Source organism: Protopterus annectens, chromosome 1.part2, assembly GCF_019279795.1.
Source record: "Protopterus annectens isolate FY-2018-M chromosome 1.part2, PAN1.0, whole genome shotgun sequence".
NCBI classification, from domain to species: Eukaryota; Metazoa; Chordata; order Ceratodontiformes; family Protopteridae; genus Protopterus; species Protopterus annectens.
In genome coordinates, this window is record NC_056727.1 from 311,609,678 (window position 1) to 311,622,036 (window position 12,359).

General features: G+C 46.8%; 1 protein-coding gene across 2 annotated transcripts in view; it reads left to right on the top strand.

Annotated features, from left to right (window-relative positions):
* Window positions 1–12,359, top strand: part of TASP1 (taspase 1) — a 1,724,078-nt gene that overhangs the window by 625,060 nt on the left and 1,086,659 nt on the right. The gene's annotated exons all lie outside the window — the stretch shown is intronic.

A 12,359-nucleotide genomic window follows, 5' to 3' on the forward strand; every position in this document is an offset into this window, starting at 1 on the left:
CTCCCGCCCTGGTTTTGCTTGAGACTCCACCCCTGGAAGTGGACCGCATGGAGTGGGGTGTGACCCCGGTTCTGAAATTGTCTTCTTCGGTTCCGGACTCCCATTCCTCTTCAGGCGGGCCTGCTTTCTGAGTGATGGAGAGGGTGCTTGCTTCGAGCAATCCTCCTCCGTCGGACCTACGACCCATTCCCTCTGAGCTGCAGCTATCAAAGACCATCCCCCCAGGACTTCGAGAGCTCAAGACCCTGGAGACCCCTGCATAGGGTATTTCAGTTTCTGAGTCTTCTTCGGATGCTCCCACCAAGGAATCCCCTCGGAAATGCGTGTGTAAGAGGAAACACATGGACTCCCCAGTGGAGTCTCTCGGGGAAGATACAGATTACGATGATGGGGAAGGGTCCCCACGGTCACCCCCTGATGATGTTTCATTTTGAGACATCCTGGAAATTTTGAAGCAGAGGGGTGACTGGAAGCCTGCCAACCCTTCCTCAGAGTAATCTGTGTTCCTGCAGGCCTTCTGCTCTTGCCTCTCTACTTCGTGGGTGAGCCCCCCCTGCTGCCGATGAGTTAGTCAGGCTCATTGTGCAGTGGGCATGGAAGAATCCAGACATGCTGAGCCCATTCCCAGGAGATCAGATAAGATACTCTCCCCTCCAGAGGATCAACCCCATTGGTCTAGAATCTTACCAGTCGACGCTATGGTGGTGGTGGCCACGAAAAAGGACCTTACGGAGGAAAGTCCTGCTGTACACTCACCAAACAGAGAGTCCTGGGTGGTAGACAGGTTAGGGAAGTGAGTGTTTGCTTCAGTGATCTTTGCTGTCAGGTCTCTGAACTTTCTGGCACATTTTACGAGGCTCCAGAGAGATCTCATCACTGAGCTCTCTGGAAGTCTCGTTGGTCGATCATCGGATGGGGCACGTGATAAAGTTGTTTCCCAACTTGCCACCCTAGAGTCAGTTTCTAACTCGTCCATGAGGTTGCTGTCCCACACAACCGAAGGGGCAGCTAGAGCTACGGGTGCAGGCGTAGTTATGAGATGCCATGCCTGGATGCGCTTTTGTGACCTCACGAACTCCAAGTCTTCCTTTTTAAACATCCCTATCGAACCATCTGCTCTATTCAGTTGTAAGATCAAGGACACTTTAGCCAGATGCGAGCAGGACAGAAAGACCTTGTCTGCCATGAGTCTACGTTTTTCCAAACCTCGGCACTCTTTCTCCCGGAACCAGAGGAGTGGAAAGTTGTGGCACAAAAAGTCTCAAGGTCCTTTCGTTGACATGTGGTGAGGGCTCCCCCAGAGGCAGAGGAGGTTCCAATAATGAAAGATGCCCCTTTCAGTGCAGAGGGGATCCCCAAAATCAGGAATCTAGAGATTTGTTCTCGGGAAGACCGTATCAGCTCTCCTGAAGCGCTACCTGATTGCTTTCCTCTGGAAGCAGTCGGGGCTCGTTTCTCTCTGCACCCAGCTGCCTGGCTGTCCATTGCAAATGATCAGTGGGTGCAGAGAATAATTTCCAGAGGCTATCACATCCCCCTAATCTCTTACCCAAGACCTCCGAAATCCGTTCCTGATGTTCAGTCAAGTTCCGCATGGTCACGATTCAATCCAGCCTCCCTTTTCTTTGGGAGGGTGTGTGGATGTGCTTGACAGACCTCCGGGATGCGTATTACCACATCAAAATGGACAAATGCTCCAGGAGTCTCCTTTGCTTCCGGCTGGGAGCCAATCATTATCAATTCAGAGCCCTGCCATTCGGTCTCTCGATGGCCCCCAGAGTGTTCATGAAATGCCTAGCGGTGGTCATAGCTCATCTGAGACTTCAGGGATTCCAGGTGTTTCTGTATTTAGACGATTGGCTCCTCTCTGCCCCCACCAAGCACCTCCTGGTCAGGGCCGTCCGTTATACTCTAGTACTAGCGGAGTCACTGGGCATCACCATTCACTGGGAAAAATCCAACCTTCAGCCCTCACAACAGTTGGAATTTCTAGGGGCAGTATTCAACACTCAAACAAGTCTGGTCTTTCTTCCCCTTCACAAGCTTCAGAGATTAAGGGCATAATTTCAAGTGATACTCTGTCAAAGAAAGGTGTCTGCAAGGGAAGTTCTTCAGGCTCTGGGGTCTATGGCGGCAGCCATCCCAATTGTTCCCCTAGCCAGACTACAAATGAGACTACTACAATGGCTCCTTCTGACCCAGTGGATATCCAGTCTTCATCCCCTGGGCTCACAGATTCTCATCACCAACTGCTGCAAACAAGATATCCTCTGGTGGATGAGTAGAGACGAAAATCTTTGGTGTCGCCCCTTCCAGGCTCCACAACCCAGTGCCACAGAGACCACGGATGCTTCCCTGATAGGGTTGGGGGGGGCCATTCCAGGGAAAGTCAGTCCAAGGCATGTGGTCCAGCATAGAGGTCAGCTTGCATATCAATGCCCTACAATTGAGAGCAGTGCTGTTAGCGTTGCAAGCATTCCAATGACTGCTATCCAGTCGGACATGTCTGTCGTCTGGTAAATAAACAGGGAGGGTCCAAATCCTACCCCCTATGTCACGAAGCCATGAGTATCAGGCATTGGGCGATAGCTTCCAACAGCAAAGCATATCCTGGGGAGCTCCAACGCGATTGTGGACAAGCTGAGCTGATGCATCCTTCATCCTCATGAGTGGTCTCTCATTCAGTGTGTCACGGCAGAAATCTTCAGCCGTTGGGGCCAGCCATACTGCGACCTTTTCACCCCCCCCCTCAAAAACAAAATGCAGCAGCTATTTTGTCCTCTTCCCCCTCATGGGGAGTCACCGAGAGATTCTTTGAGTCACGATTGGCCTGCGGGTGTCCTTTATGCTCATCGTCCGATACCTCTGATCACTTTTTTTTTTAAAGAAAGCTATATGGTTGAGAAGCAGAGTGATCCTCATTGCTCCGTTCTGGCCTTGTGTGGTTTCCCTTCCTCCGACCTCTCCTGTTGCAACCTCCTTATATCCTGGACACTTGTCAGGACCTCATATCTCACCCACAAGGGCTGATTCCACTGAATCTATCCACTCTCAAGCTGACAGCTTGGCTTCTCCACATCCGTTAGTTGCCAGGCAGGAAATCCTCTCCTCATATGTCCATGATATTATCCTGGCCTCCCATAAACCATCCACCAGAAAATTTTACAGGGACAAATGGAAAAGATTCGCTATCTGGTCACATAATCTGATGCTAAATCCATTTTCAACTCCTGTAGCTACTATTCTTCATTACCTCTCCGAGTTGTTTGACAATGGTGCATCAGCTTCCACCATTCGAGTCCATTTAGCAGCCATTTCCAACTTCCATAATGGTTCAGATGGAGTCCAGCTTATTTCCAACTGACTTTGCAAGACCTTCCTCAAGGGAATTTTCCATAGCAGACCTCCTATCAGGCAGCCGGTGGAGGCATGGAATCTCTCCCGGGTTCTCCAGTCTCTCTCTCTACCCCCTTTTGAACCTGCTGCGACATGTGATCTAAAATTCTTGTTATGGAAATCCTTGTTTTTGGTGGTGGTCACTTCAGCCAGTCAAATATCTGAGTTGCAAGCCTTATGCATCGAGTCCCTATCTGACCTTCCATAAGGACAGAGTATCATTGCCTACTAATCCATCCTTTCTCCCCAAGGTGGTTTCCGACTTTTCTGTTAACCAATCCATTGAGCTCCCTGTTTTCTTTCCAAATTATTCTAACAAGGGAGAATACTGTCTGCATTCATTGGATGTTCGTAGACAACTGCATTTCTACCTGGACAGAACTAAGTCCTTTTGCAAGTCGGACCAACTTTTCATTTCCTTTTCTGGTCCTAGAATGGGGTGTGCAGTATCTAAAGTTACTTTGTCAGAATGGCTCAGGGATTGCATTACCTTCTCATATTTGCTTACGAATGAATCTAAGCCTGCTCAAATCAAAGCTCACTCAACTAGGGCTATCGCAGTGTCTGTTGCCTTCCACTCTAGGGCCTCCATGGATGACATCTGTGCAGCAGCCATTTGAGCTAAACCCCATCCATTCATCAAGCATTACAAATTGGATCTGATCTCCAGGGGAAGAGTGGCCTTTGGCTCAGTGGTTCTCAGGAATGTTCTTCCATAAGGGCCAACCAGGTTCTGAAGTAGCTTGGGATTCTGTCCCATCACTGATGAGCAGGAAGAAGATTAACAACTTCAGATAAAGAAGTTATGTCTTGCCATAACGTTCCATTTGAGTTATCGATCTTCTTCCAGTCATCACACCCTCCCACCAGCCCCCACCAAAGGCTCCTGGCAGATCTTCTGGGTCTTGTGGTGTTTCAGGGTTTCTGCGCAGAGATGGCCTCTGACTTTGTTTCTTCCATGTTTCATGCAAACTTGATCTGAGGTAACTGAGTGAAGGGCATTGTGGGTAGCAGCTTAGCTCGAGAGTTTTTCGTGCACGCAAGCTTGGTATAAGGCCGACTCGGTTCCGAGGGTTCGGAACCAAACCCATCAGTGATGACTGGAAGAAGATCAACAACTCAGATGGAATGTTATGGTAAGACATAACTTCTTTTTAAGAAAGATGACTTTCTTACTCTGGCATTACAGGCTACTAAGCTTGCTATAGTTGAAAGCCCCTATTTGATCCAAAGTGTTTCTAACCTGTTTCAGGTATTTAGACATTCTTTAAAGAGTGTGTATGATTGTGTAGATAACTGTGTTCAGGCCCAATTCTACCTCTCTAGTGTTGAGAAGACATGCTTTGGTACATAACCAAAAGTTTGCTGATGAAATAGTTTAAAATATTAGATTCTGCTTTAGATATGGAAGTATTGTTTGCTCTTCTGCTACCCAGGTTCTCAAATGATATGATAAAAGGGGTATTGATTCAGGTAGTTTCTAAGATTTTTCTTGTACTTCGATACAAATATTATAGGCTTCCGTGTTTCACAAAAGCAGCCAAATATGCAAAACCAGTATTTTTCTGCCAAACAAGGTGCTAAAAAGAGATGGCCAGAGGGAAAGAACAACAAGAAAGAGAGGGTTCAGAGAAAGGGACAGGTGAACAGTACAGAATGACTGTGCCAGCATTCCTCTCCCCTTCCCTCTCCTCTGGCCAGGATCTCTAAATATCTGTCCCCTTTGGCAAAGGGGTGCTAAAGGTGGTGCAGGAGGTTTACAGATGGCACTGGATACAGAAAAAACCCTCCAGAGGAATTCCTTCCGACTGTCCGAAACAAACGGAATATTTTCCTCAAGTTTTTCAGTCTGTATACACCCAAGAAACCTAGAACCATTGCTCATAAGTCAGATGGACAGGGACTTCTAATTGAAAATGTTTTGGTACCAAAGAACAAGGTCTCTTGGAGACCAGTACTAGATCTTTTATTTCTAAATTGGTATGTGAAGGTACCAGAATTCAAAGTATTAACCTTACAGAACTTGTTACTGCTCATTCCTCCCTACGAGTTACTTGGTAACACAAGATTTAAAAGATAACTTGTTAACACATTCCCTTAGCCATAGGCTGCAGGAAATTTCTAAGGTTCTCTGTTTCTTTTTCAGTTCTTTGATTTACCCTTTGGTTGTTCTACAGCTTCAACAGTATTTGCAAAATGTCTAGCCCACTCATAGCTTTCTGCAGACTAAATGGCATTCACATTTTTCATTATTCAGCAGATTTGATCTTTATCCAGATGTCAAGAGCCATTAACTAACTTTTTCTATCTTTTGACTAATCAAGGCTTCCTGATAAATATTTCAAAACCTCTTTGACTCTGTCTCATAGGATTGTGTTTCTTTGCTGCCTAAAATATGATTTTATTCAAGAGCCCTTTTTGATACAAGAGAAGGTGGATTTTTATCTGGAATCTTTTCTAGACTTCTCCAGTCAGTCTCGTTTTTCTGCAAGAGAATTTCTCAGATCTTAAGGATTCATGGCTTCTGTGAATCTCATAGTTCCCCTTTCCAGGTTGTACAAGAAAAAGATTTAGTGGTTTCTAAAAAAAACACATAGACCCAGCATTTGTATTCTCCAGTTTTGGGCTTTCTAAACAGGGAACTGCATTACTGGAGACAGCAAAGGCAGCTTGACCCCAGGAGACACCTTCTCTGCTTAGACCCTAACCAGTCTCTCACTGCATATGTGCCATATTTTGTTTGGGGAGCAGTTTCCATGGATAAAAATGCAAGGCCTGTAGAGTTTTTTGGACAAACCAAAGCACATCAGCATAAAGGATAAGTTATCTGTGATCCATGCCTTGAAGTTTCTGTATCACCTGTGGTCCCCAGGACCACTTCAAGGGATTATAGGCAGTATTACAGTCATGTAGTACATAAACAAGCAAGGAATTACAAGGTCATACCCTCTGTGCTCGCTGGCCATGATGGTTTGGAATTCAGTTCATCAGCATTCCGTAACCCTCCAAGCATCTTACATTCTGTCAGAGCAAATCATAGTTGCAGACAAGCTAAGCAGGACTAGGACAGACCCTCACGAATGCACATTGAATGAAGGGGTCTTCCAGGAGCTATCTGAGTGTGGGGAGCACCTCAAAATAGATTTGTTTGCTTCCTTTCAAAACAGACAATTAAGTTCTGCACCAATACTCTTTGCAAACAGGCCTGGAAAACAGTTGCATATTCATTCTGTTACAAAGGAATGTTGCTTTATGCATTTCCACCCTTTCCACTGATGTCCAGGGAAATTCTGAAGATTTAAAAGGATATCCCAAAAATCATTATGATGAACCCATACTGACCCATGCAACATTGGATGTTCTTCATGTTTCACTGTTGCAGTCATCACATTTGGGTTATCCTGCCAATGGTAGCCCTCAGTCGGCCCGAATACCAGAGGCTTAGTATTTGTGCATTGGTTGCTGTCGCTCAAGGACTGACTTCAGGTCATCAGTGGTATAAAACAGGCAGTCGACGCAATTACATCATTCTTTCTTGCCGAGGAGCCCAAAGCAGAAGCAGTTCGTACAAGTGCCAGTCGGCCGCTACCTGAGTTTTCGTTTCCGAATTGAAGTTGAAGGCTTCTAAAGCTAAGTACCCTATTGGGATTCCTTTTTTCTTGCTCTAACTGATGTCAGAAAAAGTTAATTGTCTCGCCTGTGGAAAGCAAATACCACATGGAGACTTCCATTCTTACTGCGTCACCTGTTTAGGCCCAGACCATGACGTATCCCGCTGTCGCTTTTGTGCTTTGTTCAACACCAGAACTATACGTCATCGGGCCCTTATTGTAGCTGGATATTTTTGCTGTCAGTCCTCGAATTCCGATATGGCTTCGGTAAACCATCCAACTACCGATCTTCCAAAAATATGTAAGGTTAAAGACAGAGACAGAATGCACAGGTCCAAAACTGCCAATGACGCTTCCGTTAAGCTAGTTGTCAGTTCTCCGGTCCTGAGTGATGCACTTTCGCAGCCTCTGATGCCCACTTTTGTGGATTCGCAGGCTGCTACCGAGACCCTTTCGGAGTCTGGTTTGCCGCGAGACTCTTCTTTGACTAAAGATCCTGCGGATGTCTCTACCTTGGAGGGGTCCGGAGCCACTGAGCAGGCATAGGCTTCCGAGGAAGTACTTCACACTACCAATACTCTACACAGACTGACGACTTCTTTCGTGTCCTCATTTCTTTCCAAGACCGAGTTTATAAGGCCCCAGGGTATGAACCACACCCAAAAAAACTACGACCCAAGCTCAGGCACCTGCTTCCTTGCCTCAGTCTCAAATGCTTGAAGTGGCAGAAGACGTTATAATGCTTATTAAGGGAAGCCAGGCTACCCCTTCCAAAAGAAAAAGATACTTGTCTCCAGTAGTTTTATCTGAACAGGAATCCAATGACTCTGATGCATCTGAATATGAAGATATGCAACCCCTCTCTGCTTATGAGGATTCTGATGTAGTGGAATCCATCCCTTCAGCCTCTCCACCCGAGGACTTTTCCTTTGGGGAAACCCTACATACTTTAAGGGAGCATTTCCACTGAGAATGTCAGGACTATCCTCAGTCTAAAAAGAGACTCAGGGAATTCTTAGATGTTGTGGGTGATGTTTTTATGGAATCCAGTCCGACTCTTGACATCCTCCCTCCTGCCCCCAGGAAGTCTGACAGGTATTATAGAGTCCCTGACTCTCACAAAATTATTTTCAAAACTCCTACTGCTGACCCAGAGGTCATCTGTCAAGGACCTAAAGGAATCAGAGCATTAAATTGTCAGTTCCGCATGCTGAAATAGCAGCAATATACCATGGAACTCCTCAAACAAAAAATATCTTCTTTTCCTGCTTGTGCAGAAAATAGAGTTACAAGAGTTAATGCATTCTGCATGTCAAGTAACTAAGCACACCTTACAATGTGGTTTTGATGCCCTAGAAGCATCTTGCAGGGCAGCAGTTACCGGTTCTGTCATTAGAAGACATGCTTGGCTTAAGGAACAGACCTTGCGAGACCATGTCAAATCCAAATTAGTGGACGGATCCTTGAACAAAGACAACTTATTTGGCACCAAGGCAGAAGAGGTCTTAAAAAAGATGGAAAAAAATGCTAAATCTATTCAGACAGTTAGACTTCTTACAGGTCCAACCTCCGAGGTTCAGTAGGGATTGCCCCTCCAAGCACTGGTCCTTTCCTGCCCCCTCCAGGCCAGCTCAGCCCAGACACAGGGAAAACAGACCCCCCAGACAACAGCCCCAGGGAATGCAGAGATCTAAGCAATGGAGTTCCTCTTCTTCAAAAACAGGGAGTGCAAAGCCACCCCCTTATGGTAAGAACTCACATTGACTTTACACTTCCACCCCCTCACTCTGCCCACCTGCTCATGCCCCTAGGAGGAATACTCTCCTTCCACGCAGGCAACTGGGCCACCGTTACCAACGACTGGTGGGTCCTCAACATAGTGTCCCAGGGATACAAATTTTATTTCCACACACTGCCAGATCTTCCTCCAAACCAGTGGGCAGAGGCCAAAAAGCAAGTCCTTTCCCTGCTCTCCATGAGGGCCATAGAGCATGTTCCTGCAGCACAGATAGGCTAAGGTTTCTACTCCATACTCCTCCTGGTACCCAGAAAAGAGGGCACATGATGCCCTATCCTCAATCTATCCATTCTAAACACCTTTCTCATGATACCAAACTTCAAAATGCTCACTCTCCAGCAGCTTCTACCTATGTTTTCCAAGGATGCTTGGTTAGCCACCCTAGACCTAAAAGAGGCCTACCTAGACATCCCAATCAGGGAGTCAAGCAGGAAATACCTACGTTTCAGGGCAGGGTCTATGCACTTTCAGTTCTCTGCGCTTCCCCTTGGCTTATCTACTGCTCCCAGAGTTTTCACAAAATGTCTGGCTCCCGCCATTGCTTTTTGCAGACAAAGAAATATTCAAGTTTACCCATACTTAGATGACTGCCTGATTCAGGCAGTCAGGAAAAGCTGCTTCAGCACCTGACCTTTGTAAAGGACCTACTGACCTCCTTGGGGTTATACGATCAAAGAAAATAAATCAAAACTAGTCCCCACACAAAAAATTGTATTCCTGGGAGCAAGCCTGGACACAGCATCCCAGATGGCATTCCTTACTCCAGAAAAACAAGCCTACCTGATAGGCTACTTCTCTCAACTAGCCACCAGAACCTAGTTATCCTCAAGGAAAATCCTGCAAGCTTTAGGGTTCATGGCCTCTTGCATTCTACTCATTCCATATTTCAGACTGCATATGAGGAAACTACAGTGCTACCTAAAAAGCCTTTGGTGTCAGCAGACCTGTAAACTCTTATACCAATGATACCTTGTCTAAGGAAATATTTTCTTTGGTGGGCAGCAGCATGCAACCACAACAAGCGACTTCCCTTCTCACAACTCCATGCCACCCAGACCCTTACCACAGATGCATCAGGCTATGCCTGGGGTGCTCACCTGGGCGGCAGGTGCATTCAGGGCCAATGGAGCCCAAATCAAATACATCTCTGCATCAACCTAAAAGAGATGTTAGCTGTTCAGCATGCACTGACAGCTTTCAGACCCCTACTCTCCCCTGGGCCTCTCCTGATCAAAACAGACGACACCACAGTGATGTAGTATATCAACAAGCAGTGAGGGACTCACTCTTATCCTCTCTGCAGGCTCGCTTTGACCCTTTGGCACATGGCTTCAGCCATGCAACTACACCTGTTAGCACAATTCTTGCCAGGCTCTCTGAACTCACTGGCAGACAACTTAAGCAGAAACCTGCTAGAACCACACGAGTGGCAGCTTAGACCTCAGAACCTTCACCCTTGTAACCCAAAAATGGGGCACCCCGAAAGTAGACCTCTTTCCCACTCCAGTCATCAGCTCAGCAAATTCTGCACCAGGGAACCTCACAGCAAGACCTGGAAAATGGATGCTCTATCCTTCCAGTGAGTAAACCTCTCTGTCTATGCATTTCCCCTTCTACCACTCATTTCAAGGGTACTGTTCAAAATAAGGGAGAAAAAACCAAGGGCAATCCTGATTGCCCCAGACCGGCCATGCCAGCACTGGTACCCACTGCTGCGCAGCCTTTCACCCCTGCCACCATGGCACCTACCTCAGATCCCAACACTCCTGACCCAGAGGAATGGAGAATTCATGCATCCCCAATTGCAGACCCTCAACCTGGCAGCCTGGCTTATTCCCTGGCCTCTACTCAAGCTCCCAGCCTAAGCAAACAAGGTCTAGATGTATGTGAGGCCAGATGCCCCAGCACTAGAAAATCCTATGCTGACAAGTGGAAAAGGTTTTGCACCTGGATCCAGGCTAAGGGAGTCAGAATGCACAGCCCTCCCTACCTCTCATCCTGGATTACCTGGCAGACCTACTACACAGGGGTCTGTTCTTCTCTTCTATTAAAATTCATGCCTCGCCCATCTCTGCTCATTTCAGCACAGAGCCACCGCTATTCTCACTTCCTCTCATCAAATAGTTCCTAAGAGGGTCTAACAACTTAAGGCCACGCAGAAGAGCTTCTACCCCAGCCAGGGACCTTAACTTTGTGTTGGAAAAGCTCACCCTGCTCCCCTTTGAACCTGCAGCTTCAGCAGAGTTAAAATTTCTCTCTTGGAAGACAGCCTTGCTTCTGTCCATCACCTCAGCTAGAAGAGTATCAGAGCTACAAGCACTTATGGCTGTGGAGACCTTCATCATTTTCCATGCTGACAGGGTCTCCTTCAGGACTAACCCATCCTTCATGCCTAAAGTGGTGTCCAGTGTGGCTCTCAACCAATCCATTCATTTGCCCACCTTTTTCCCTAACCCACAAAACAAGGGGGAAAGGATTCTGCACTCTCTAGAGGTGCACAGACAGCTCAGATTCTACCTGGACAGGGCTAAATCTTTTAGAAAAACTGATCAATTGCTAGTCAGCTTCGCTGCAGGAGCAGAGGGCAAGGCCATATCCAAACAAACAGTCTCCAAATGGATAGCACACTGCATCCATTTCTGCTACAAACAGCACGAGAAACCACCCCCAAAGGGGGTCACGACACATTCCACCAGAGTAACCTCCATCTCTGTAGCTTTTCTCAGAGGGGTCCCCACCAGGGACGTCCTGGAGGTTGCAACATGGACATCTGTTCATACATTCATCAAGCATTACCACCTGCCTATCTTCTCCCAATCCATGGCATGCTTTGCCACTGCAGTCTTGCAGGGCATCCTAGCCAGCCCCCAGTCTTCTTGTCTGCCTCCACCCTTTTCTTCAGCTTTGGGAGTCAACCCAAATGTGATGACTGCAGCAGTGAAACACAAAGAACATAGTACAGTTGTGTACACTTACCATAAATGTAGATGTTCGAGTGTATTTACTGTTGCAGTCCTGGTTTCCCTCCCTCCATCCCCTTCTCTCTCTCTCCCCTTCTCCTTCTTACAAGGAAGTTTTGGTATTTAGTTTCTACTGGTGGTGTTTCTCCACCATAACCTAGCTCCCTATTGGGGGCTCCTGACAGGGCAAGAAAAACTGATGTAATGGTGTCGGATGCCTGTTTTATACCACTGACAACCTGATGTCAGTCCTGGAGTGACCGCAACCAATGCAGAAATACTAAGCCTCTGGTATTCGGGCTGACTGAGGGCTTCCCCTGGCAGGATAACCCAAATGTGATGACTGCAATAGTGAATACACTCGAACATCTACATTTATGGTAAGTGTACAGAACTGTACTTTCTCTCTTTCGACGGAATTGACTAAGAGCAGTTGCCTCAAGCCTCCTCACAGACTGGATCTACTCACACAAGAGTACGGAGTTTGACACACCCGTCTCAGTCAACTTCAGCTGACTGCCTGAATGATTTCTTTCTATTACCTTTTAGGCACTTATTTCATGAGAAAGAGCAGCAGTTACTAAAGGAGGCAAG